We start from the raw sequence: 24,130 nt of genomic DNA on the forward strand, positions 1-24,130 counted from the left end.
TATTGTGATGGCATATACCTTTTACATTTTAATAAGTGTTATCATACACAATTTGTAAAGATACAGTGTGGACCACCAATGTAAACTCATATATTTTGTAAAACAATGCGCCTGTGAAACCTTTTAGGCCACTGCCTTTCAACTGTCAATGAGAATTCAATGGTCTTGTGATATGACATATAACTGCATTGTAATGTATTATGCACCCAATACTGCAGAATTTATCATTTGTACTAAGATGAAGAAATTAATATTTTTGTATTGTGATTTATTTTAAGATCTACAGATCATAATGTAAATTTTCTACACAACCGAACTTTTTCACTTTGTATAGTGAATGAAAAATGCATTAAACTGAGCAAGATATGTGAAAGATGAATTGTATGGCACTGACACTTACCTTTCCTTTTGTGACATCTATCACTGCTCATTGAATATTCTGACAGAACAATTGTGAAATTATTTCCTCACTTTTGTTTGCAGGTAACATTCCTGCAGTTACTACTTTTAGCAGATACAACATGGAAAAGAGGGGATGCTGTAGTTTAACTGTTCATTGATTTTGAAACCATAGCATATGTATAACTATTTCAGTTTGGACAGTAATGGAGAAAGGAGTCAGCCACAGAATTATTGAATATTATTATCATTATTATTATTATTATTATTGTTGTTGTTGAAGAAGTCACCCTAGCATTTGAAGTGTTTCAGGAAATAAAGAAAAAATCTAAATAAGTTTTGTAAAAACTAGTTTCACCTGGAAAAATATACAGGAGGCTCATTGGAAACAGTGCAAGTGATGAAGTCTGTATTCTAATGCCACTTCGAGCCATGCAGTATCAAAGTTCCACCTATGACAAATAATGCCCACAATATTACCAGCTGAGCCAAACCAGTAGCACACTTACTATATGTGTGGTCCCATCAGAGGGACCTCCTGATGACCAGTGCCCTCTGGGCAGTGACACCACATCAGTTAGCAGTAATACTGTGCCAGCTATTCTGTTTGCGTAGCGATGTCAGATGGCACCAATGCATCCAGCCCCCCCCCCCTCCCCTCCCCTTTCCACCACCCCCAGCACCAATCACTGGGGGCAGAGGAACATAGGTGATAGGTAGTTCATGGTCCAGAGGCATCACCACCAGGAAGGACAGTGGATCGGGTCCATGAGATTAGCTGCAAAGAGCATTGACAAGAAAGGCTTGATGGATGATGGAAGTTGCAAGAGTCAGCACAGGATGAGAGGGTTTTCTGGGAATGGAGGAAACAGTAGGTGAAGTTGGTTTTAGTGCCACTGCTAAGTCCATGTGGAGAGGCCATGTTACACAACATGAACCTGTTATTGGATATTGCCCCTTAGATACAGATTGAGTGCATCTGAACTTGCAGGCTCATGCTGGAGTGCCCAGCCAGAAAGGAGAGATTTGGTGATACCTTGCACCAGCAGTGGGTCCAACACGTCCAAGATGGCGCAATGAAAGGTGGTCATGATGCTGTGCTTCAGGGCTGCAGCCTTCGATTGGATTTTACATATAAGTGCTAGAAAACAACAGAGGGAATTGAATGTGGTGTTAGACGTCATTTTCATATAGGTGACAGCTGCGATAAAATGGTTCATTGATGCGAGCCCATTGTTTTGGATACCAATTCTGTCAAAGATGATTGTGTGAGAGAACAACTGTGCAGGTTGCAGTTTTAGTGCTTTTTTTTGCTAACCCTTAGAACAAAAGCTTGAGATTGTGAAGACAGTCCATGTAGAGTTGCACTTGCAACCACCAATATATCACCAAGTATGCAGCACAGTTTGGAATAACATTTAGTAACTGCTCCATAAACCATTGGAATATGGCAGGGGCCAAAGAGATTTTGAAAGGTAGCTGATTATGGAAGTATAGATCACATCATGTATTGAGCACCAGGTGAGTTTGTGATGAAGTATCCAAACAAATTTCAAAGTATGACTTTGCAAGGTAAGTTCTACTGAATAAAGTCCGTGGCTTAACTTTGAAAAGAATTTATCCAGGACCTCTAAAGTTTCCACTTCTGCTTGTGTACTGACTGTGTCTTTGAAGTCACCATAAAGTTTAAGGTTTCATGGGGTTTGAATAATGTTACCAGTGGAGTGGCTTATTGATTACAAGGAATATGCACTACATCTCTGTTAGCGAGTCAATCCAGTTATGTTTGAAGAGCATCCATTAGAGCCTGGGGCAACAAAGAAGCTTTGGAACAGTTACAGGCTACTGTCACTTTAAGAGTAACATGAGCTTTGAAATCATTTGTCTGCTCTCACCCAGGTGAGAATATTTGAGCTTGCCTGTCACAGAGGGTCTTTAAAGTGGTGGAAGGCCCTTTGGATTGCATGGTGCATACTCTTTCATGAACCATAAATCCATGAGCGGGATCAGCTACTACTAGAAAATTTACTGGTCAAGTGACTTGAATGATATGGCTACAATTGTATTTTACCTAGAAAGGTCACCTGATGACCTCCATAGGCTCAAAGATTTGTCCTGGCTGCCTGTCTTACTTGAGTAAGGAGTTTGCTTTAGCAGTAACAAAGAAGCATCTGTGTCAATGAGTAACGTCTCAGGATATTTGGCAATGAACATACCTAGGCGTATTTGCTGGATTGAATTCCGAGAAGTCTATACCTCTGTAGTACAGTTCCCAAGGGAGTGATATATCTGAATAGGGAGGGGCATATCTTGTAAGCGCCCCTTTTAGCTGCACATGTGGCATGTTGCATGTCAATGGGGGCAAGCACTGAGTGGTGAAGTAAACAATGTTTACACCTGGGCAACAGTGCTGCCATTGATATGACCTTTCACTAAAGTGTGGTTGTTTTTAGATTGTCAGCTCTGTGGAGCAAGTGGGAATCCCATACGAGGCAGTGTGATGTCCTGGTGACAGGGAGCTGACAGCTGCTAGGGAGTTGACTGCTGCGACATCTTCTTCCATCATAAACAAACTCTGGGCTGTGTAGGCAGTTTTATAGGCTTCATCTACTTGCATCAGGGACAGATCTGATTACCTCAATGTGTGGTTTCTCACTTCCAAGTCAGAGTTAAGATGCACCATAACATCCCGTTTAAAGTCTGTGTAAGTCTCCCACAACAACATTTAAAATTCCAATTCCTACTTAACCACAGTAGGTTGGTTTTCCAGTCTACATAAGACTGATTGGGCGCCATTTATCCGCTGCCAGAATTCTAACATGGCTGCAATAATGAGTATCTTTGCTGGAAAATGTTTTCACAGTAATTAAAACATTCTCAAGTTGACAAGAGTATGGAATTTAGTCTTCCTGCATAAAAACTTGACAAGCCAAAAAATATGACAGTCGTCAGAGCCAAGCACAGGATTGCCGCAAGTTTCCCCCTAGTGAAATTCCCTGATATTTCCAGACAAGTTTTAGCATTTTCCCATGACAAATTTTGATATCTCCAGTGTCAGTTAAGATGTAAGATGACAATCTGTCTTTGCAACTACGGTACAAGAAACAATAGTGCAAACAAGGAAAAACTAAAAAAAGACTTGCAAGCAGTCAAAACTTCCTGATGTGAGGAAAAGTCTTAAGTACTAACATCAATGTTCCTTATAATGAAGTGGTTTTAGTTGGAGAAAGCAAGCCAAATGGTATGTGTGGTTCATTAAGACCACTTATGTTATTTTATTTCACAAAAACAAAGCATGTTTGGTGACAGAAATACGCATGGTCTTGGAGTCACAAGACAGATTTAAAATACCTTCACTGATTTCAGAAATAACCTCAGAAAGAAGTAGGCATCTTGAAAGAAGTGTATAAGATGGGGAACAATCATGTAAACCAACACTGTAGGTGACCACCAATAAAATGTTGGTTCTACTATGTTCATTATTGTCAAGTATTACCCTCTGTGTTATATCTATCATTCTACAGGTATTGCAAGATTTTTTTCTTTTGAGAAATATTTTGAGTACATAATGTAAAAGCTGCCAGCAACTGACACAATTTTCTTCTTCTTATCATCCATACTTTTTAATATATAAGCAACTTTTGAAAGCCAAAATGTACTAGAACAAATCAAATGTCTATAAAACACCACACTGTACAATGTACTTGTGGCAAGACAGTCACAGTTCCTGAAATCCATCGCCCATGACCTCTGGCCTGCTGAGGAACACTGCAGGCCTGGGTCCATGAATAAACCATGAAAATCCACTGCATTATGCCATCTGGTCTGTGGGCAGATCAATGAGGCTATATCTGACAGGCAGGGCCTACACATTAATGGGGAACAATGGGCTTCAGATCAGCAGGCCCGACCTATTAGAGACATCTGCAGAAATGGCCTGCAGTTTTGGCCTACTGTGGAAATCCACTCGTACAGCCAGTTATTCACGAGTCACAGACAGCAAGTTGATGAAATGAGACCTAGGTGATCACTCCATGCAACAGATACTCAGAATGAATAATAATGAAGATAGGTAGCAACTCACCATATAGATGATTGCTGAGCAACAGAAAGGCAAGTAGAAAAGACAATCACACTCTCACAACTAAATTTTCAGCAACACCTTTTGTCAGAAAATCAAAACACACACACAATCACTCAGACACAACTTGTGCACATATGAGCATCATCTCTGGCAGCAGCATCTACAGTCTCTAACAATTAGATTCAAACAGACCACTCCTCATGCCTCCCTACCTCTCGTTGGCAACTGCTAGGCTGGTGGCAAGAAGTGGTGCAGCACTGACTGCAAGCTGAGAACAGTGATAGGAAGGGGAGAAGCAATAGTAATGAGAGAGTAGGAAGTGGTGCATGTACTGAGCTGAGCCTAGCAGGTGACAATGCATGACACCTCAGTAAGCGAACCATTTCATCTACTGAGACAAAAACGAAATTTTTCCTGATTATTATTATTATTTAATTTCCCTGACGTGTTTCAAAATTCCCTGATATTCCCTGATTTCCAGAACCTGTGGCAACCCTACAAGCATCTCATTCTTTAGACTGTTGGTTAAATGGTAGTAAAACTGTAAACACAGAAGATGCAGGAGATGTTTCTGCTACATTTGCTAATGCTTGTGCTGCTCGTAATATAGATGTTGTTAGTTCCTGATAACCCTGTATGGTTTGTGTTAGTTTTTGTAAGTGTTCTGTGGTTGAAAAACCTGCACTCTCATCTAATTACAAAATTAAGGATGGCAATGTAGTGCCAATCCCAAAAATGAGTCCAGGACTCAGTTACAAGTTGTTAACCCATATTAAGATTGCAGTGAAATGTAACTACTTTTAGTTACTACAGGTCCCAGTTACCTTGGTGGTGGCACTTACAGTCAGTCAAGCTGAATAAAATAGCATTTTAGAAGCATAATGTATGCTACAAGTTACATACATGCCATTCATATTTTAGGATGATTTAATTATGTTAACAAAGTGTGTAGTTTAAGTTTAATTCATTGCAGTGCATGTTCAACAGCACAGGCATATATTATAAATGGGCAACTACATTAACACTTCAGTCAGATAAAATTATTTCCACCCTTAAGTTCTGACCAGAAGTATTTGTGTGACCAGAAATATTTGTGATGGTAAGTTGGAAGTAATATTTATTAGGAAATCGAGCACTTTTATGGAGCAACAATCCTTTACTGAAGATGTTGTTGATATCCAAACAATTCTGTTTTCATATTCAGATAACATAGTGGATGTCAGCTAACTTTTAAGCAGACTGTATTGTCTTCTAGACATAAAAACTGAAAGTGATGTTGATCAATCACTACAAGACAATCGTTTGTTGATATTTATTCACTGTGTAAACTGGCTGGATTGAAGTCCAACTCTGAGTTTTATAAGAAGTCAGATAAGGTTTGAAACTGCTGTAACGCTTGCTCTGGCAAAGTTTAGCACTGGACATATGTCCTAACAAAATTATGTTGCATTTGAAGGTGCTTTCTAGACAATGTTTCTACTATTCACACACTGAACCTTGCTAGTACTTGCCTGATATCTGGAAATACATAACTAAAATCCAATAGTCAACATTTCTTTTAGAGTTAGACTGTTATTTTCTAGAATTTTTTTCTCTAAACATTATATTGTGCAGCCAACAAACAAATGTTGTTAAAATCTATATCCTGTTCGCTGTCCACATGTTTCAGTTTTGTTTTGAATCTTTCATCTCCCTTCATGTATTTTTTTCTTATCTCACAGTTTTGCCTGTGTTGTTTGGTCACAACAAAAAATCATGGAGTGTGGAGATAAGAAGGGTCTGTGGTAGGCCAGTCCACTATTCAGATATTTTTAAGTAACAAAAATTTTATATTGACTGAAGAATTAAAATTTTACATCATTTTGGCAAAGAATTTGACCTATCAAGTCAGTTAAATATGATTGACTTACGGAGCAGGAAGACCTTCTCATCCTTCTTGTTTGTGCTTTCAGCAGAACATCATAGCCACTGACTACCGGTCCCTGCCTGGAGTACTTTAAATATGATTCCAAGCTGTTTTTTTGTTAATAAGAAAGTATGATTGTTTATTTCCACTTGCTGCTAAGTTGGATGATGCTGTGAAATAGTGTCTACTTTTTACTGAGCTATCTTCATTACTGGGCTCCCTAGTTCTGAATTCATGGCACTGCAATGTTTGCACCCATGTCGTTTAGTCTGCAGCCACTACTAAACCTCAGATCTAACACTGACAATATTGTGTATAGCATGCTACTGTAGTAGTCATTACAAAACGAATGTCATGTTTTGCTATCAGAGTGTTTATTTTGAAATAGTGATGACACAACTGAGGACATGTTGTTTGTGGTACCTATGACTCCTCAGACAAGAAGTGTTACAATTCGAGGATGAATCATAAAGTATATTACACCAGCTCACTGTGAGAGCATGCTGTATGTTTTGACCATGGCCAATGTGTAGCACACAACAGTAACTGCTGACATCTGACAGGGTGGGTGGTGCTGTATCCCAAGTTGGTGTTTGTGCTGAGCAGGCTAGGCTGAAAGGTGAATCAACTGGATGTTCACTCCGAATTCAAGGAGCAAGTAATGATTAGATTTCTATTGGACAAAGGGCTCAACTGTATGGACATTCATCATCACTGCTGTATATGGTTATCATGCAGTCTCTCACACAGATATTGTAAAGTGGTTTATGCAGTTTGATGCCAGACATATGGATCTCAATGATGAATATTGCAAAGTCAGGCCCGCAGTATCAAGTATTGTTGCAAATGTTGACTGAGTGGATGTAAACATTAGAGAGGATTGACACATAACACTGCAGGAAATTGGCAACATATTTAATATTTTGTACAGCAGTGTATTTTTCTTTGCTCACCAGCACCTTGGATATTGTAAACCGTGTGCCAAATTGGTCACACGGCTGCTCACCGATGTTCACAAGACACATTGCTTCCATTCATCACTGGAACATCTGGAGCTTTGCTCCACTGCCAGTTCCACCTACTGTTGAAGATTAAGAAAAGTTAAACAAATAAATACCTGTGTGTGTTTATAGACTTACTGTATACTCTTGTGTCCCTATGTATTGTCGTATCTTTTATAAACCAACAAAGGTATTAAGTTGACTTTTACATGACTGTCATTACACAATTTGTGAAACCTACATAGCTCTGCTGTTGTAGTTTGTGGCTTCATAACAAATGTATCATCCATGTAGTGATGCCAACAAGATACTTTTAATTTCACACTACTTGATGTCCTGTTGTTCAAAATGTTCCATGGTAAAACCAACTGCTACTGGGAATTTTATCAGTTTCATGCACATTGGTGCACAAGAGTATACAAGTAGCTCATCAACATGAGTAGATAGGTGCCACTTTACATCACTATCCACCACAGAAATTTGCACTGCTAAATACCTTAACTTTATAAGCTGTCTGCATCAGTGATACCAACAGCTAGGAATCAGAAATAGGGTAGTTACAGGAAACTTGGATGGCAAACATCTATGAAGTAGAACCTTCAGATATGGTTTTACTAAATGTGCATGTAAGGCTGCAGAGCAACAATCTGGACTGATAATACAGGGTGTACAAAAAGTCTTGGAACACTTTCAATTATTTATTGCACAAGAACTAAACATTGTACAGATGGCATACATATTGCATTTTGAAGAAAAACTCTGAAAGTTTTTTTTTTTTTTTTACAAACATTCAAAATGCAAACCACGAGTGACCCGGCAGATGTCAATGCGGTAATCGAATTCTTGCCATAACCGTCCCAGCATGGCATTGTCGACTGTGGCAGTCGCTTTCTGCATTCTCTCCCAGAGCTCTGTTACATCACATGGTAGAGACAGTACATACACCAGATCTTTAATTGTCCCCACAAAAAAAAGTCACACTGAGTGAGATCTCGTGATCGGGGAGGCCAATTCACGAAAACAGCTGTTCCCTTCTGTAACACAGCCAGTCCATCGATGGAGCAGTTCCATGTTCAGGTACCCATGAACTTCACAATGAAAATGGGGTGGAGCCCAATCTTGCCAAAAGATGAACGGAGAGATCAATTGCATTTGAGGCATCGGCCATTGTTGCAGCATGTCCAAGTAGGAATATCCAGTGACAGTGCTCTCAGCAAAGAAGAATGGCCCATACAGTTTTTGATGTGACAATGCACAAAAAACATTTACCTTTGGGGAATCACACTTAAATTCAATGCATTCGTGTGGATGCTTTGTACCTCATATTAGACAATTATGCCTGTTCACTTTCCCATTAGTGTGAAAAAATGCTTCGTTGCTAAAAATTAAGTGATCAACAATGCCATCCCAATCTTCATTTAATTGTTGCAACTGTGAACAAAACTCAAAACACATGTCTTTGTCATTGTCATTGAGCTTCTGCATTAGCTCCAATTTGAATGGCTTCATAGACAGCTTCTGTTTCAGGACTTTCCACACTGCTATTGGAGCTATTTCAAGTTCATGGGATGCACGACACACCAGTTTCTTTGGACTCCTTATGAATGTCTCGTGTATGTGCTTTACATTTACTTCACTCACCATGGGATGTCCACTTCTCTTTGCTGGGCACAAGCAGCCTGTCATAGGGAATTTGTTGTGCCAGTGTTAAATGGCCTTCCTTGTTGGTGGCTACTTACAGTGCTTGGTTCTAAACATCCATTGAACAGCTTGTTTTTGTTGAACTCCACCACACAGAAAACTCGCCCTATACCTGAACTCGCCATGTTTGTGACTAGTGCTGGATATTGGCAAATTACCATACTACACTGTGGTGGTATACATGAAAAAAACTTTCATGGTTTCTCCTCTTCAAAATGACATATGTATGATATATGTGCAATGTTTGGTTCTTATGCAATAAGTAATTGAAAGTGTTCCCGGACTTTATGTACACCCTGTATCATTCAAAGAAATGGCTTCCACTCTTCGAAATAGTAACTAGTGAGATATGGCATGGTGGACTGTAATTTTCCAGGCTGCCACATCAATAACAGTGATACATCTTTTTCAGACATGTTTGTGAAGATCACCACTCCTTGCACTACCCCTCAAATATCTGATAATCTGATTCTTACAACCAAGGTAGAAACTCATTATGGCTATAAATCATGAACTTGCTGTGTTGAGTAGGGGCTGATGTGTGCTCTTCTTAGATACAAATTTGAGCTCATGAAGAATTATATCCAAATTCAACAGAAGAGTTTCACATGGTGTTGACGTCTTTTCAAACATAATGCTTCAGTAAGCTAAGTTGTTGTGGTGGTGTTCAACTGAAAGGTAATTAGTAACAAATAAATAAAGTAAAGATGAAGCATTTTTTACAGAATGAATAATCCAAAACTTGTCTTAGCGAACTGTCATTGTGTACTACGGAAAGTGAAGTAGTTTCTATATTTCATGCAACTCGTGACCAACTGTTCCTATGTATTGGCTAAGAATTCATTGTTAAAATTATTTTTTCCTCATAGGCACTGGCAGCATTTGAGCAGGTGCATGCTGGGTGCATGGTCTGCTTGCCAATCATTGTCTGCACCCTCTCCTTTGTAAAGAATGGGAATTATCCTGCAAAGTGAAGCTCAAAGGCTGTCCACTCAATTTAAGGTGGAATGGTGTAAAATTGTTTAAATTTTAAGATATTGGAGCAGAGCACCCTACTGAAATTGAAACTGTATCAGCCATTAATTGCTCGGTTTTCCTATTACTTCTCTCCATTCATTTCAAATTTAGACTTAAACACACATAGCTCAAATGCATTTAATAGACTGACACTAGACAGAGCTACAATCTACATCTGCACACTGCAAACCACTGTAAGGTGCATGACAGAGGGCACATCCCATTGTACCAATTACTAAGGTTTCTTCTTATTCCTTTCATATATGAATCACAGGTAGAATGATTGTTTGAAGCCTCTGTACACGCAATAATTATTCTAAACTTATCCTCATGATCGCTATGTGAGTGATATGTAGGGGGTTGTAGTAAATTCCCAGAGTAATTATTTATAGCTGGTTCTTGAAACTTTGTTAGTAGACTTTCTTGGGATAGTTTATGTTTATCTTCAAGAGTCTTCCAGTTCAGTTCCTCCAATATCTCTATGACTCTCTCACACAGTTTAAACAAACCTGTAATTATTCATGCTACCATTTTCTGCTTTACTGTATGGTTAAATGATGATAGTGTCCTCTTGGGTAAAATATTCCGAAGGTAAAATAGTCCCCCATTCGAATCTCCGAGCAGGGAATACTCAGGAGGATGTCATTATCAGGAGAAAGAAAACTGACATTCTACAGATCGGAACATGGAATGTCAGATCCCTTAATCGGGCAGGTAGGTTAGAAAATTTAAAAAGGGCAATGTATAGGTTAAAGTTAGATATAATGGGAATTAGCGAAGTTCGGTGGCAGGAGGAACAAGACTTTTGGTCAGGTGAATATAGGGTTATAAATACAAAATCAAATAGGGGTAATGCAGGAGTAGGTTTAATAATGAATAAAAAAAATAGTAGTGCAGGTAAGCTACTACAAACAGCATAGTGAATGCCTTATTGCAGCAAAGATAGACACGAAGCCCACACCTACTACAGTAGTACAAGTTTATATGCCAGCTAGCTCTGCAGATGATGAAGAAATTGAAGAAATGCATGATGAGATAAAAGAAACTATTCAGATAGTGAAGAGAGACGAAAATTTAATAGTCATGGGTACACTTGGTTCAAGAATTATGGAAGAGGGTTGTATACATGGAAGAAGCCTGGAGATACTATGAGGTATCAGATAGATTATATAAAGGTAAAACAGAGATTTTGAAACCAGGTTTTAAATTGTAAGACATTTCTAGGGGCAGATGAGGACTCTGACCACAATCTATTGGTTACAAACTGTAGATTAAAACTGAAGAAACTGCAAACAGGTGGGAATTTAAGGAGATGGGACCTGGATAAACTGACAGAACCAGAGGTTGTACAGAGTTTAAGGGTGAGCATAAGGGAACAATTGACAAGAATGGGGGAAAGAAATACAGTAGAAGAAGAAAGGGTAGCTTTGAGGCATGAAGTAGTGAAGGCAGTAGAGGATCAAGTAGGTAAAAAGACGAGGGCTAGTGGAAATCCTTGGGTAATGAAGAAATATTGAATGTAATTGATGAAAGGAGAAAATATAAAAATGCAGTAAATGAAGCAGGCAAAAAGGAATACAAACGTCTCAAAAATCGGATCGACAGGAAGTGCAAAATGGTTAAGCAGGCTTGGCTAGAGGGCAAATGTAAGGATGTAGAGGCTTATCTCACTAGGGGTAAGACAGATACCGACTACAGGAAAATTAAAGAGACCTTTGGAGAAAAGAGAACCACCGGTACGATTATCAAGAGCTCAGATGGAAACCCAGTTCTAAGCAAAGAAGGGAAAGCAGAAAGGTGGAAGGAGTACATACAGGGTCTATACAAGGGTGATGTACTTGAGGACAATATTATGGAAATGGGATGTAGATGAAGATGAAATGGGAGATACGATACTGCATGAAGAGTTTGAGAGAGCACTGAAAGAACTAAGTTGAAACAAGGACTCGGGAGTACACAACATTCAGTTAGAACTACTGACAGCCTTGGGAGAGCCAGCCCTGACAAAACTCTGCCATCTAGTGAGCAAAATGTATGAGACAGGCGAAATACCATCAGACTTCAAGAAGAAAATAAGAATTCCAATCCCCAAAAAAGCAGGTGTTGACAGATGTGAAAGTTACCGAACTATCAGTTTAATAAGTCACGGCTGTGAAATACTAACGCGAATTCATTACAGACGAATGGAAAAACTGGTAAAGCCAACCTCGAGGAACATCAGTTTGGATTCCGTAGAAATATTGGAACATGTGAGGCAATACTGACCCTATGACTTATCTTAGAAGATACCGGTAGATTAAGAAAAGGCAAACCTACGTTTCTAGCATTTGTAGACTTAGAGAAAGCTTTTGACAATGTTGACTGGAATACTCTCTTTCAAATTCTGAAGGTGGCAGGGGTAAAATACAAGGAGCGAAAGGCTATTTACAATTTGTACAGAAGCCAGATGGCAGTTATGAGAATCGAGGGGCATGAAAGGGAAGCAGCACTTGGGAAGGGAGTGAGAAAGGGTTGTAGCCTCTCCCCAATGTTATTTAATCTGTATATTGAGCAAGAAGTAAAGGAAACAAAAGAAAAATTTAGAGTAGGTATTAAAATCCATGGAGAGAAATAAAAACTTTAAGGTTCGCCAATGACATTGTAATTCTGTCAGAGACAGCAAAGGACTCAGAAGAGCAGTTGAACGGAATGGACAGTGTCTTGAAAGGAGGATATAAGATGAACATCAACAAAAGCAAAATGAGGATAAGGAATGTAGTCGAATTAAGTTGGGTGATGCTGACGGAATTAGATTAGCAAATGAGACACTTAAAGTAGTAAAGGAGGTTTGGTATTTGGGGAGCAAAATAACTGATGATGGTCAAAGTAGAGAGGATATAAAATGTAGACTGGCAATGGAAAGGAAAGCGTTTCTGAAGGAGAGAAATTTGTAACATCGAGTATAGATTTAAGTGTCATGAAGTCGTTTCTGAAAATATTTGTATGGAGTGTAGCCATGTATGGAAGTGGAACATGGACGATAAATAGTTGGGACAAGAAGAAAATAGAAGCTTTTGAAATGTGGTGCTACAGAAGAATGCTGAAGATTAGATGGGTAGATCACATAACTAATGAGGAGGTATTGAATAGAATTGGGGAGAAGAGGAGTTTGTGGCACAACTTGACTAGAAGAAGGGATCAGTTGGTAGGACATGTTCTGAGGCATCAACGGATCAGCAATTTAGTATTGGAGGGCAGCACAGAGGGTAAAAATCATACAGGGAGACCAAGAAATGAATACACTAAGCAGATTCAGAAGGATGTAGGCTGCAGTACGTACTGGGAGATGAAGCAGCTTGCACAGGATAGAGTAGCATGGAGAGCTGCATCAAACCAGTCCCAGGACTGAAGACCACAACAACAACAACAATTTTCTGTATACGTTCAATATTCCCTGTTGGTCCTTTCTGGTATGAGTCCCACAAACGTGAGCAATATTATAGAACTGGTGACACAAGTGATTTGTAAGCAATCTCCTTCATAGATTGATTGCACTTCCCCAGTATTCTACCAATACACTGAATTCTACCACCTGCTTTATCTATGACTGAAACTATGTGATCATTCCATTTCATATTCCTACAAAGTATTACACCCACGTATTTGTATCAACTGGCTGACTCCGGCAGTGACTCTGATATAGTTACTGGATACTACAGTTTTTCTCATTTTGTGAAGGGCAAGATTTTACATTTCTGAACATTTAAAGCATGTTGACAATCTCTGCACCACTTTGAAATATTATCAAGATCTGACTGAATGTTTATGCAGCTTCTTTCTGATAGTAGTTCATTACTGATAACTGCATCATCTGCATAAAGACTGATTTTACAATTAATATTGTCTGCAAGGCCATTGATATACAACATGAACAGCAAAGGTTTGGACACACTTCTCTGGGACACACCTGAAGTTACTTCTACATTGGCCATGGCTCTCCATCCAAGATAACATACTGTGTCCTCCCTAACAAAAAATCCTCAATCCAGTCACAAACTTCATTTGATACCCCATATGATCATACTTTTGAGAATCAGTGTAGGTGTAGTATGGAGCCAAATGCTTTTAGGAAATCAAGAAATACTGCATCTACCTGGTTGCCTTGATTCAAAGCTTTCAGTATGTCCTGTGAGAAAAATGAAAGTTGGGTTTCACATGATTAATGTTTTCAAAATCCATGCTGGTTGGGATTGAGGAGGTTATTCTGTTAAAGATACCTCATTATGTTTGAGCTCAGAATATGTTCTAAGATTCTACAACAAATCAATGTCAAGAATACTGGACAGTAGTTTTGTGGATCACTTCTGCTACCCTTCCTGTAGGCAAGTGTAACCCATGCCTTTCTCCAAGAGCTGCACATGGTTTTCTAGTTCAAGGGATCTACAATATATTATAGAGGGGCCAACTCAGCTGCAAATTCTACATAGAATCTGACAGGGATTCTGTCAGTACCTGGAGCTTTATTAATTTTTAGTGATTTAAGCTGCTCCTCAATATCACTGATACTAATATTTATTTCAGTCATCTTTTCAGTGGTACAAGGATTGAATTGGTGCAGTTCTCCTGGGTTTCTCTCTGTAAAAGAATGTTTGAAAATGGAGTCAAGCATTTCAACTTTTGCTTTGCTACCCTCAATTTCAGTTCCTGTCTCGTTCACGAAGGGGAATGGACACTAACTTTGGTGCCACTAACCTTTACATATGACCAGAACATCTTAGGGTTCCTTGAAAGATCACGTGACAATATACTGCTGTGGTAGTCATTGAAGGCATCACCCATTGCTCTCTTGACATTCAAAAGTGTTTTATTCAGCAACTCTCTATCTATAGCCCTGCAGTTTGTTTTACACATATTGTGCAGTAATCTCTGTTTCCTTAGAAGTTTCTTTACAGTGACTGCATGGAAGTTCCTTCTGATTATAAACTATTCTTTTAAACTTGAGCCAGAGTTCCTCTAAATGCTCCTGCCCTGTGCTGAAAGTTTCAAGTTCCTCATTGAGATACAATACTACTGATTTTTTATCTAGTTTACTGAACATATATATCTTTCTGCTTGTTTCAGTTGTCCTTTGTACTTTGGCAATCATTATTGTCACAACTGTGTCATGGTCACTGATGCCAACTTCAATGTGAACATCCTAAAAGAGGTCAGGTCTATTTGTTTCCATTAGATCCAATATATTTCCATCATGAGAGAGGTTCCTAACTAGCTGTTCTAGGTTTCAAGAGAAGGATTTAGCAAAGTTCACATATTGTCTTATTACACCCATCAATAAAAAAAGTGTAATTTTCCCAATGAACTGTTGTATGGTTAATGTCTCCATTGATGATTACAATATGACTGGAGAACTTACGTACAAGTGAACTGAAGATTTCTCTAAAGTTTTTGATTACATCATGAGATACGCATATGCATATACATTCTACACCACTGACACATTCCTTGCTGTGTACAAAAATTCTGTTGTTTAGTGATAATTTATGTGACAGATAAAGAAGTGCCCAATTTGTATGTGTTCAGGTGTCCACATTAAATCATTCCTAGATAATCTATATTCTTGACAACAAGACATGTCCCTGGACTTTGTCTGTAATACCAAGAAAAAAGAGAATGATGGAGTAACACTTCATTATAAATCTTGGTCTAGCTGTAGTATTTTTAATGCCCTCTTGCCAGGTCCCTCCCATCTGTCAGAACACTTAGTTTGCAGCATGTTCCTCAGTTGTCACAAAATAGTGGTGTATATCAGTTACTACATAACAGCAAAAATGTACAGTAAAATATCACATCTGGTACAAAATTGTTCTTTATTGCTGTGTGGTGTAGCTGATATTGTAGTACGCACAGGCCTGATAAGACGGGGGCCCAGGCCAAAATACCCCAGGCCCAAGCTTCAAGGGGGCGGGGGCCTAAGTCCATCAAAGGTTGGGATCCCCGAAGATGCTCAGTTGACAAATACCAGTCTGCTATTATAAAATAAATTATGTATCGCATAAAAAAACATTACAACAGAAGCAGTGAGCAGTCTCGCTCTTGCTGTCCGCTTCAGCTCTTAAAAGGTGTACAACTTTGCTTCCACTGTTTGCCGATAGGTGGCAACAACGGTAAGTAGCAGTCGAAAGAAACAGATCGCAGGCATCAGGCAGTTAGCCTAGACCTCGGTCAACATAACCTCATTCAAACATTAGTCAATTTGTGTCTGCATCATAAAGTTGTTCTTGATTGAAAATGTCAGTTTGCCAGCCTAATTCTCATCATTTGCGGGAGGAGTTACTGTTTTGTTTCAAAATGAAGAAAACAGTGGCTGAGTCTATCAAATGCTCTCAGGTATATATGGTAAGGATGCTATTAGTGAAAGAACATGTCGTGAGTGGTTTCAATGCTTCAAGAATGGTGATTTTAACGTCGCAGATCAGCGTGGCGGTGGAAGAGAGGATGCTTGCGAAGATAAGGAATTGAAGACATTGCTGAGTGAAGACTCATGTAAAACTCAAGAAGAATTGGTACAATTAATAGGAGTGACACAGCAAACCATTTCAAAATGTCTCAAGGCTATGGAAATGATTCAGAAAGAAGGAACTTGGAGCCCCTGTGTGCTGAAACCACGAAACGTTGAACGGCATTTGTGTGTTTGTGTACAGTTGCTTCAGAGGCAAAAACGGAAGGGATTTCTGCATCACATTACGGGCAGGGATGAAAAATGCATTAATAATGATAACCCTAAATGCAAAAAATCATGGGATATTCTGGCCATGCTTTCACGTCGATGGCCAAATCGAATATTCACGTCTCCAAGACCATGGTGTGCATTTGTGGGGACCAGCTTGGCGTCATGTACTATGAGATGTTAAAACCAAGTGAAGCAATCACAGAAGCTCATTACTGAATGCAATTAATGTGTTTGAGCAAAGTATTAAAAGATGAATGGCTGCAATACAGTGAGAGGCCCGGTAAAGTGATTTTGCAGCACGATGATGCTCAACCCCTCGTAGCAAAAAAGGTCAAAATGTAGGCTACTTGGAAACGTTACAATGGGAAGTCCTACCCCACCTACTGTATTCTCCAGACATTGCTCCCTCTGACTATTACCTGTTTAGATCAATGGTGCATGGCCTGTCTGACCAGCACTTCCGATCTCATGAAGAAGTCACAAAATGGATCGATTCGTGGGTCGCTTCAAAAGTTGAACAATTTTTTTGATGCGGGATTTGTACACTGCCCAAAAGATGGGAGAAAGTAGTGGCCAGTGATGGAAAATACTTTGAATGATACATGTGTAACCAATTTGTTTCATTAAAGCCTCAAATGTTGAGGAGAAAATGGCGGAAGCAGAGTTGTACTCTTTGTAACTTTCATGATTCTTGCAGGCTAGTTACATAGATATTGTGCTCTACAACCACCTAGTAATGGAGTTGAAAATGCATTTTCTTTAAATGTTGTTGGAAATCCTACCAAAACATTTGCCCAAGAAATGTACACAGCAAAAGCTGTCAAATGTCTCATAATTTTGTGGGATCACCAGCAACGTACAAAGATAACTCACTTCTGATTCCATCAAAAAGAGATTTTACATGAAATATACAGAAAGTATTTTGAATTCAAGAGTAAATAAAAAAATGTATATTTTTGTATATAGTTGCCCTGGCAGAATTGTAAAAGTGAAGAAATCAAATGACATGAAAGAGGTACACTGACTGTGCTGATGCTCAGAAGTAGAGGGGTAATGTTCTTCTTTTGTCCACCCATAGAATAGCTAATTTACATGGGAACTCTCATGTTACTCAATGAGACATTATTTCTTAGTAAAAGAGGCTTACCCTTTAGATGTTCATCCAAGAAATCTGGAGATCCAAATAATGAAAATTTTGACGGAATAGTAGACCTCTTGAATCACCATGGTGCAGTTCTTACAAAACACAAAAATGAGGTCAGTGATGGACAAGAAGCTGGGAAGTATTTAAAAGTGCATTAGCTGTCAAGTATTACTGAGAATGAATTTCTTTCTAGTTGCACCTATCATGTCCAAGAGTGTCACCTTGGAAAACAGAGAAAATAAGAAGTATTACTCAATTATTGTTGACGGAATTCCTGATTCGAATTATTTGGAACAGACAACATTCATCTTGCTCATCTTGCACTGTATTACTCTAATAAGGAAACTGATAAATACAAAATAAATGAAATGATTTTGGAATTTGTAGATTGTAATCAGAACTTGGGAAACACTCAGTTCCTATCAGTAAATGCCGCAGAAAAGGTTATGATAACAGAATTAATATGAGAGGATCTTACAAAGGAACACAGACACATTCTCTTCAATTCTTGCAAAATTTTCTCTGTGTACTTATCATAGCATTGTGTGGAGCACATGCAGCTAGATATGTTGTGAAGCAGATATTTTTTTTTTTTGAGTAATTCAACTTCTTACAACTTGTTCAATTGCAGTCCACAACAATGGGAAATTCTGAAACTGTGTTAGAAGTTATTTATAATCCGTATCTGATAACCACTGAAATGCGCAGGTTGACTCTGTAAGACTAATAATTACAACTCACTTGAATAAGATTGTCATTGCTGCTGAAACTCTCAGTAAGTAAGTTAAATCTGTGGTACAGTGTGTTCTGGTTTAAGTGAGATCTTCCAAGTGTTTAATTATGACATCAATTTGGATTAAGTTGGCACTGACTACAGATGGCACTAACTGATTGAAGAAGCAAATTGCTACCAGCTTGAAATGCTGCCATAGATGTTGAGATAAAACACTTTGAGACATTATTAAGTGACATAAAATTATATTTTGACTAAAGTTCAGTCTTGATCACTCATGTATGTTTTAATGATATAGGTAACCGGTTTCGATTCTTTCTACAGAACCATCATCAGACCCATGGCTCCCTTAGGATGGTAGGCGGAGCTCTCCTCGCTGCTACGCAGTTGACTGCGTAGCAGCGAGGAGAGCTCCGCCTACCATCCTAAGGGAGCCATGGGTCTGATGATGGTTCTGTAGAAAGAATCGAAACCGGTTACCTATATCATTAAAACATACATGAGTGATCAAGACTGAACTTTAGTCAAAATATAACAATTAATTGATCACTGCTTTCCAAATATGTTTACCAAAATTGACATAAAATTTCCTGGCAGAAACTGACACACTATTGTCCTCGAATACAAAGTTGTTGACAGTGCAATTAACATCAGTTCTGATTTTCCTTATGTGTGCACTAACAATAGGAAATAATTTTCACTGTGAAACCAGAAATGAATCAACAGATGTGAATACATAATATTTATACAAGATACATATTTTTTACATCATTATTGACAGTCTAGTGACTAACATGAAGACCGATATGAAACATTGAAGATTTTAGATGAAACATGTAACTGAAGCAGAAAGCTGACTCAGCACTTTGGCTCAGGTTAAACTCTGCCTCAGATAACTATGCATCAACATCTCACAGATTTGGGGATCTAAGCAACTGAATACAATTTGGAAAGGCAACTAGACTTTGTAGATGTGATTCATACATTTGTTGGAGAAAAGGCTTCCAAAGCAGCATTGACAGTGTTTTGGGCAAGTAGATTATAATAGGTTACCCATTGCATGACTTATTGTGGTTTACATGTGAGCACACTGATGTCTGTTTACTGAAATGTGTGGGTATGCCAGGAAATGAGTGGGGACAGAACACTCCATATAGCAGTGTAATTGACCTCCGACATTTTGTCAATGTACAAATCAATATAACATTTAGAGAAGTGAAAGTATATTAAACCAATTAAAAAAAAATATACATTTTAAAATAATCCATTATTGAGTGGCAACTGAAGTAGAGCTTTTCAGTTCATGAGTCATATGAGTTTGCTCTCTTGCTGTGTAGATCTCGGCTGAGCTATCATGCAGTTCCCTAGTTGTGATCTCCTTAGGTTCCTCATAACTGTCTTCATCATTATTTTTCAAACCAATACCAATACTTAATATTATTCCTTTAGTCTTCTACTCTATGAAAGTGTGACAGTACTGGAAATGTTTCTTTATATGTGAGGGTCATTTGGTAAGTAGGTTTCCCTAGTTTATTTCTCTGCAAAATAAACTGCGCTTGTGACATGTGAGAGCTGGTGAGTTTGATTGGTATGTGTAGAAAATGAATGCACTGACTTACGAAGCATATCACAGTATCTCACCAAAGTTGCCGGTTAGCACGGAGTTACCACTACAAAGTGTGTGTGCTTGTGAGCTGCGCTCTGTCATTTGCTTTTTGCAGAAAAACAACTATCCACTGTCGATATCCATCGGAAGTTAATCTCTTTCTGTGGGGAAGGCTGCATGAACATTTAAACAATTGGATGTTGGTATGTAGAATTTGTGGAGGGGTGAAAGATGTGCATGTGACGTGTGATGATGCCATTATTGCAGTTCACAGTATTGGGATGAAGACTGTAACGTTACTACTGACAAAATCTTAATGTGACTATCTCCTAAGATTGCTATTGGATGCTCATCAATCCCAAAGATCCTAACTGACCATCTTCATTACTGGAGAGTCTGTGCAAGATGGTTGACACATTTAATGTGTGATGTCCACAAGCAGCAAAGGATGGATTCACCCAGAATGTTTCTGGAAATGCAACAGAGATTGAGAGAGAGAAAGAGGGAGGGAGAGAGAGAGAGAGAGAGAGAGAGAGAGAGAGAGAGAGTGTCAAACAGCTTGTCACTGGGTATGAGTCCTGGCTCAATCATTCAACTCCTGGGACAAAACATTAGGGCATGGTGCAGAAGAACCTCATGAAAGTGCTCCAAACAAGGCAAAGGTGACACATTTGGCACAGAAAGCTATGGTAACCATCTTAATAATAATAATAATAATAATAATAATAATAATAATAATAACAACATTTATTCAACATGGAATAATCAAGTACAGTTGCTAGAAATAATAGTGTTTCTGGACACTCCACAGACTACTTTCCTGAATGCATCAGTTTACAAATTACAAACTAAAGATCTGATGACATGTATGCCTATATAACAGTATATATTATGAGTACATATTATAAGTATTTTTAGTTTCATGAAATAACAAATGGCATGAAATTAAGCATTTTCTTAATAAATCAATATCCAGTAACACATTGTTATGAACTTGCACTGGGATGAATGAAATAGTATATTGTAATGAAAGTGATAGAAGGACTTCATTGCAAAGTGAGTGTGAAATTTAAAACATAATCTTAGCAATGGTACATCAGATAAGTGTGTTATACAGATGAGTATTTTTGTGTATATCTAGCATCCCCCAAATTGTGTTTTGCTTAAATCTTGTCAAACCTTTTGTAAAATGTTAAAATTGGATTGCTATATTTGGACATGGGACCCAATCATATATCCTGTCCCGTCCTGGCTCTCAGTGGCCCTGATTCTGCACATGGTTTTCTGAACATTAGCTATTGTTACACCTTCATTCAACAGCAACGTCAGTTATACAATAAGATGTTGTGGAGCAGGCATGACCAGTTAAGAGCCAACTAAGTTTCAGATGAGCTCTCTCCACAGGACGTTAATAATAGACACATTGTTAAATGGTATGACACATTTCAAACTTGACTTCAACATAAGGATAGAAACTGAAGTAATGAATTAAAAACTGTACATTTGCCAGGACTTGAACCCAGATCTTACATTTACTAGGCAGGTGTGCTAGCCACTACCCCACCACAACATTGTGGGGACTAGGCCTTCCCTAACATGAACTTTGCCCTCAGCACTTGTAAGTTTAAAATTTTTCTTGTTTATCTGTGCTTTCTCACAGAAAAATGAAATGTTTTACAGTTAGGTACAACCGTCTAAGTAACGGACAAAATGGAAGATGATGCGAAGATTTGAGAAAGAAATGAACAAATTAGTGAAAACAAGTATTTTTTTTTCTTCATAGTGATAGTGATAGTCATGGCTCAACTGTTACAGAAACTTGCTGTGTCACAAGCTAGTGCACTTATGAAATGAAAAGTAATTGCAGCAATTGTGAATGAGAAAAAGAAGATTGTAACGAAATCCCCATAAATACAATTAGACCTACTAATATCAAAAACTTTATTTAAATGATCGCGTGGATTATTAGATATAGATATGGCATACTAAAATGCTCTCTGTTAGACAAAACCCTTATCAGCTGCTGGGTGCACTCTCCAAGAAAAGTTACACTGACAAGACAAAGAATTTAGACAACATGGTTGTGATATTCATCTAAAACGACTGTTTACTGCAAACCGTGTCGCTTCTTTGAAGGATAGAAATTGTCGCCAGCTTAGAGGGAAGCGGTTGGAGACTGGAGGTGTCTAACCAAACATAGACCTATAATGCAACACGCAATTACCTATGCACATTTTAACGCTTGCGTTGTTTTCAACAGCGGTGTAAGAAACACAAAAGTTAACGTATTCACCCCGACTGTTCTTAACCTTGGTGATCTAACGGGAACCGGTGTTACCACTGCGGCAAGGTCGATGGCGACGTTAACACTGGAACCCAGTAATATGGCTTTTCGTGGAAATAGGGAGGAAACTTGAAAATCAAACACTGTAAAGTATTTAGCAGTTGTCGAATTTCCTGCAAAATATGATCCGGTATTCCTCGATCGATCAAATAAAACAAAAACCCGCAAAAATATCTTAGCCCTTCAGTTCAGTATGAGTTAATAACTGTCATATCCTGTGCATTTGGAAAAGAAATTATTAATCACATTAAAGCTGTTTCATACTTTTCTATTTTTACAGATACAACACAGAACACTACAAAAGAGATTGGTTAACTTAGATATTTAGATATGTTACATTTTCAAGTGACTCTATTGGAAGTCTTGTGACGTGGAGATAAATGAAAGCTTTATAAGTTCTCGTGAACTAAAAGATAAAAATGCATTAGGAATACAAAAGGAAATAGATGAAAAAGAAATCTTGTTACCTAAATGCTATGATCAGTGTTATGATGCAGATGTGCTAGAACGAGAATTCAACAACGGTAAAGAGGTTCAAATATATGCATTCTGCAGTGCATAATTTTAATACTCAACGATACTACATGTGGGATTCAAGTAGTCAAGTCCTTTTATGAGAAAGTAAAATGTTACGTATTCTCTTCCGTATTAAACATGGAAGTTTGCCCGACACGTTGGTCTTCCAGAGACCTGTACCAGCCCATTAAAGCCTTTCGGAATGCTTATGTCGATATACTTAAGGCTCTGTCAAAAATGGTATTTATATCTAAGAAAAGGGGAGAAAGAGAACAAGTGTTTGTTTTGGAAAACTAATTAGAGAAATTTGAATTCATTTTCACATAAGGTACCGCTGCCATCAAAGATTCTAGAATGTAATAATTTAGCATCTCAAATCATTGAATCAGAAAATGCTGAGCTTGATAAAAGGTGTTCTCTTGTTCAGAACGCAGCTTATAATTTGTCTTGCAATATTAAAGAAGCTACAACGTTAGCAAAGAAATTGGGCCTTTCATCACAATTCCAAAATAAAAGAATTGCATTAAATTTCTACTTCTACCCGGTTCAATTAAAGATAGGTTATTTACTGATAGGTTATAAATTTTATTTTAGAGGGCATGTATTTTTGTTATGCAGGTGGCCCGTTATCGTATACGTTGCTACGTCGCGTTTCTGCACAGAGTAAAGTACTGGTACTGATAATTAGGTCAAACATTAGCTTGTAAACTGACTAGAGATGGAAAAGGTAATTCAATAATAGGGACAGAAAATAAGGCAAAAGATGAAAACGACACTGGAGGAAGTTTTGTGGTTACCCAGAATGAATTGGGCCAACTGAAAACGAGAGCTCAGTGCAAGACGAGAGAATGGTCGATCCCTTGAATTTCGAAAGACTTTGCTTCAACTCAGTATGAAGAAATGGCAAGGTTTTATCAAGATTACACACGTAATATGACTATGCATTTTTTTACAGCACTGGAAGTGCCAC

The sequence above is a fragment of the Schistocerca cancellata genome, chromosome 7, assembly GCF_023864275.1.
Source record: "Schistocerca cancellata isolate TAMUIC-IGC-003103 chromosome 7, iqSchCanc2.1, whole genome shotgun sequence".
Lineage (NCBI taxonomy): Eukaryota > Metazoa > Arthropoda > Insecta > Orthoptera > Acrididae > Schistocerca > Schistocerca cancellata.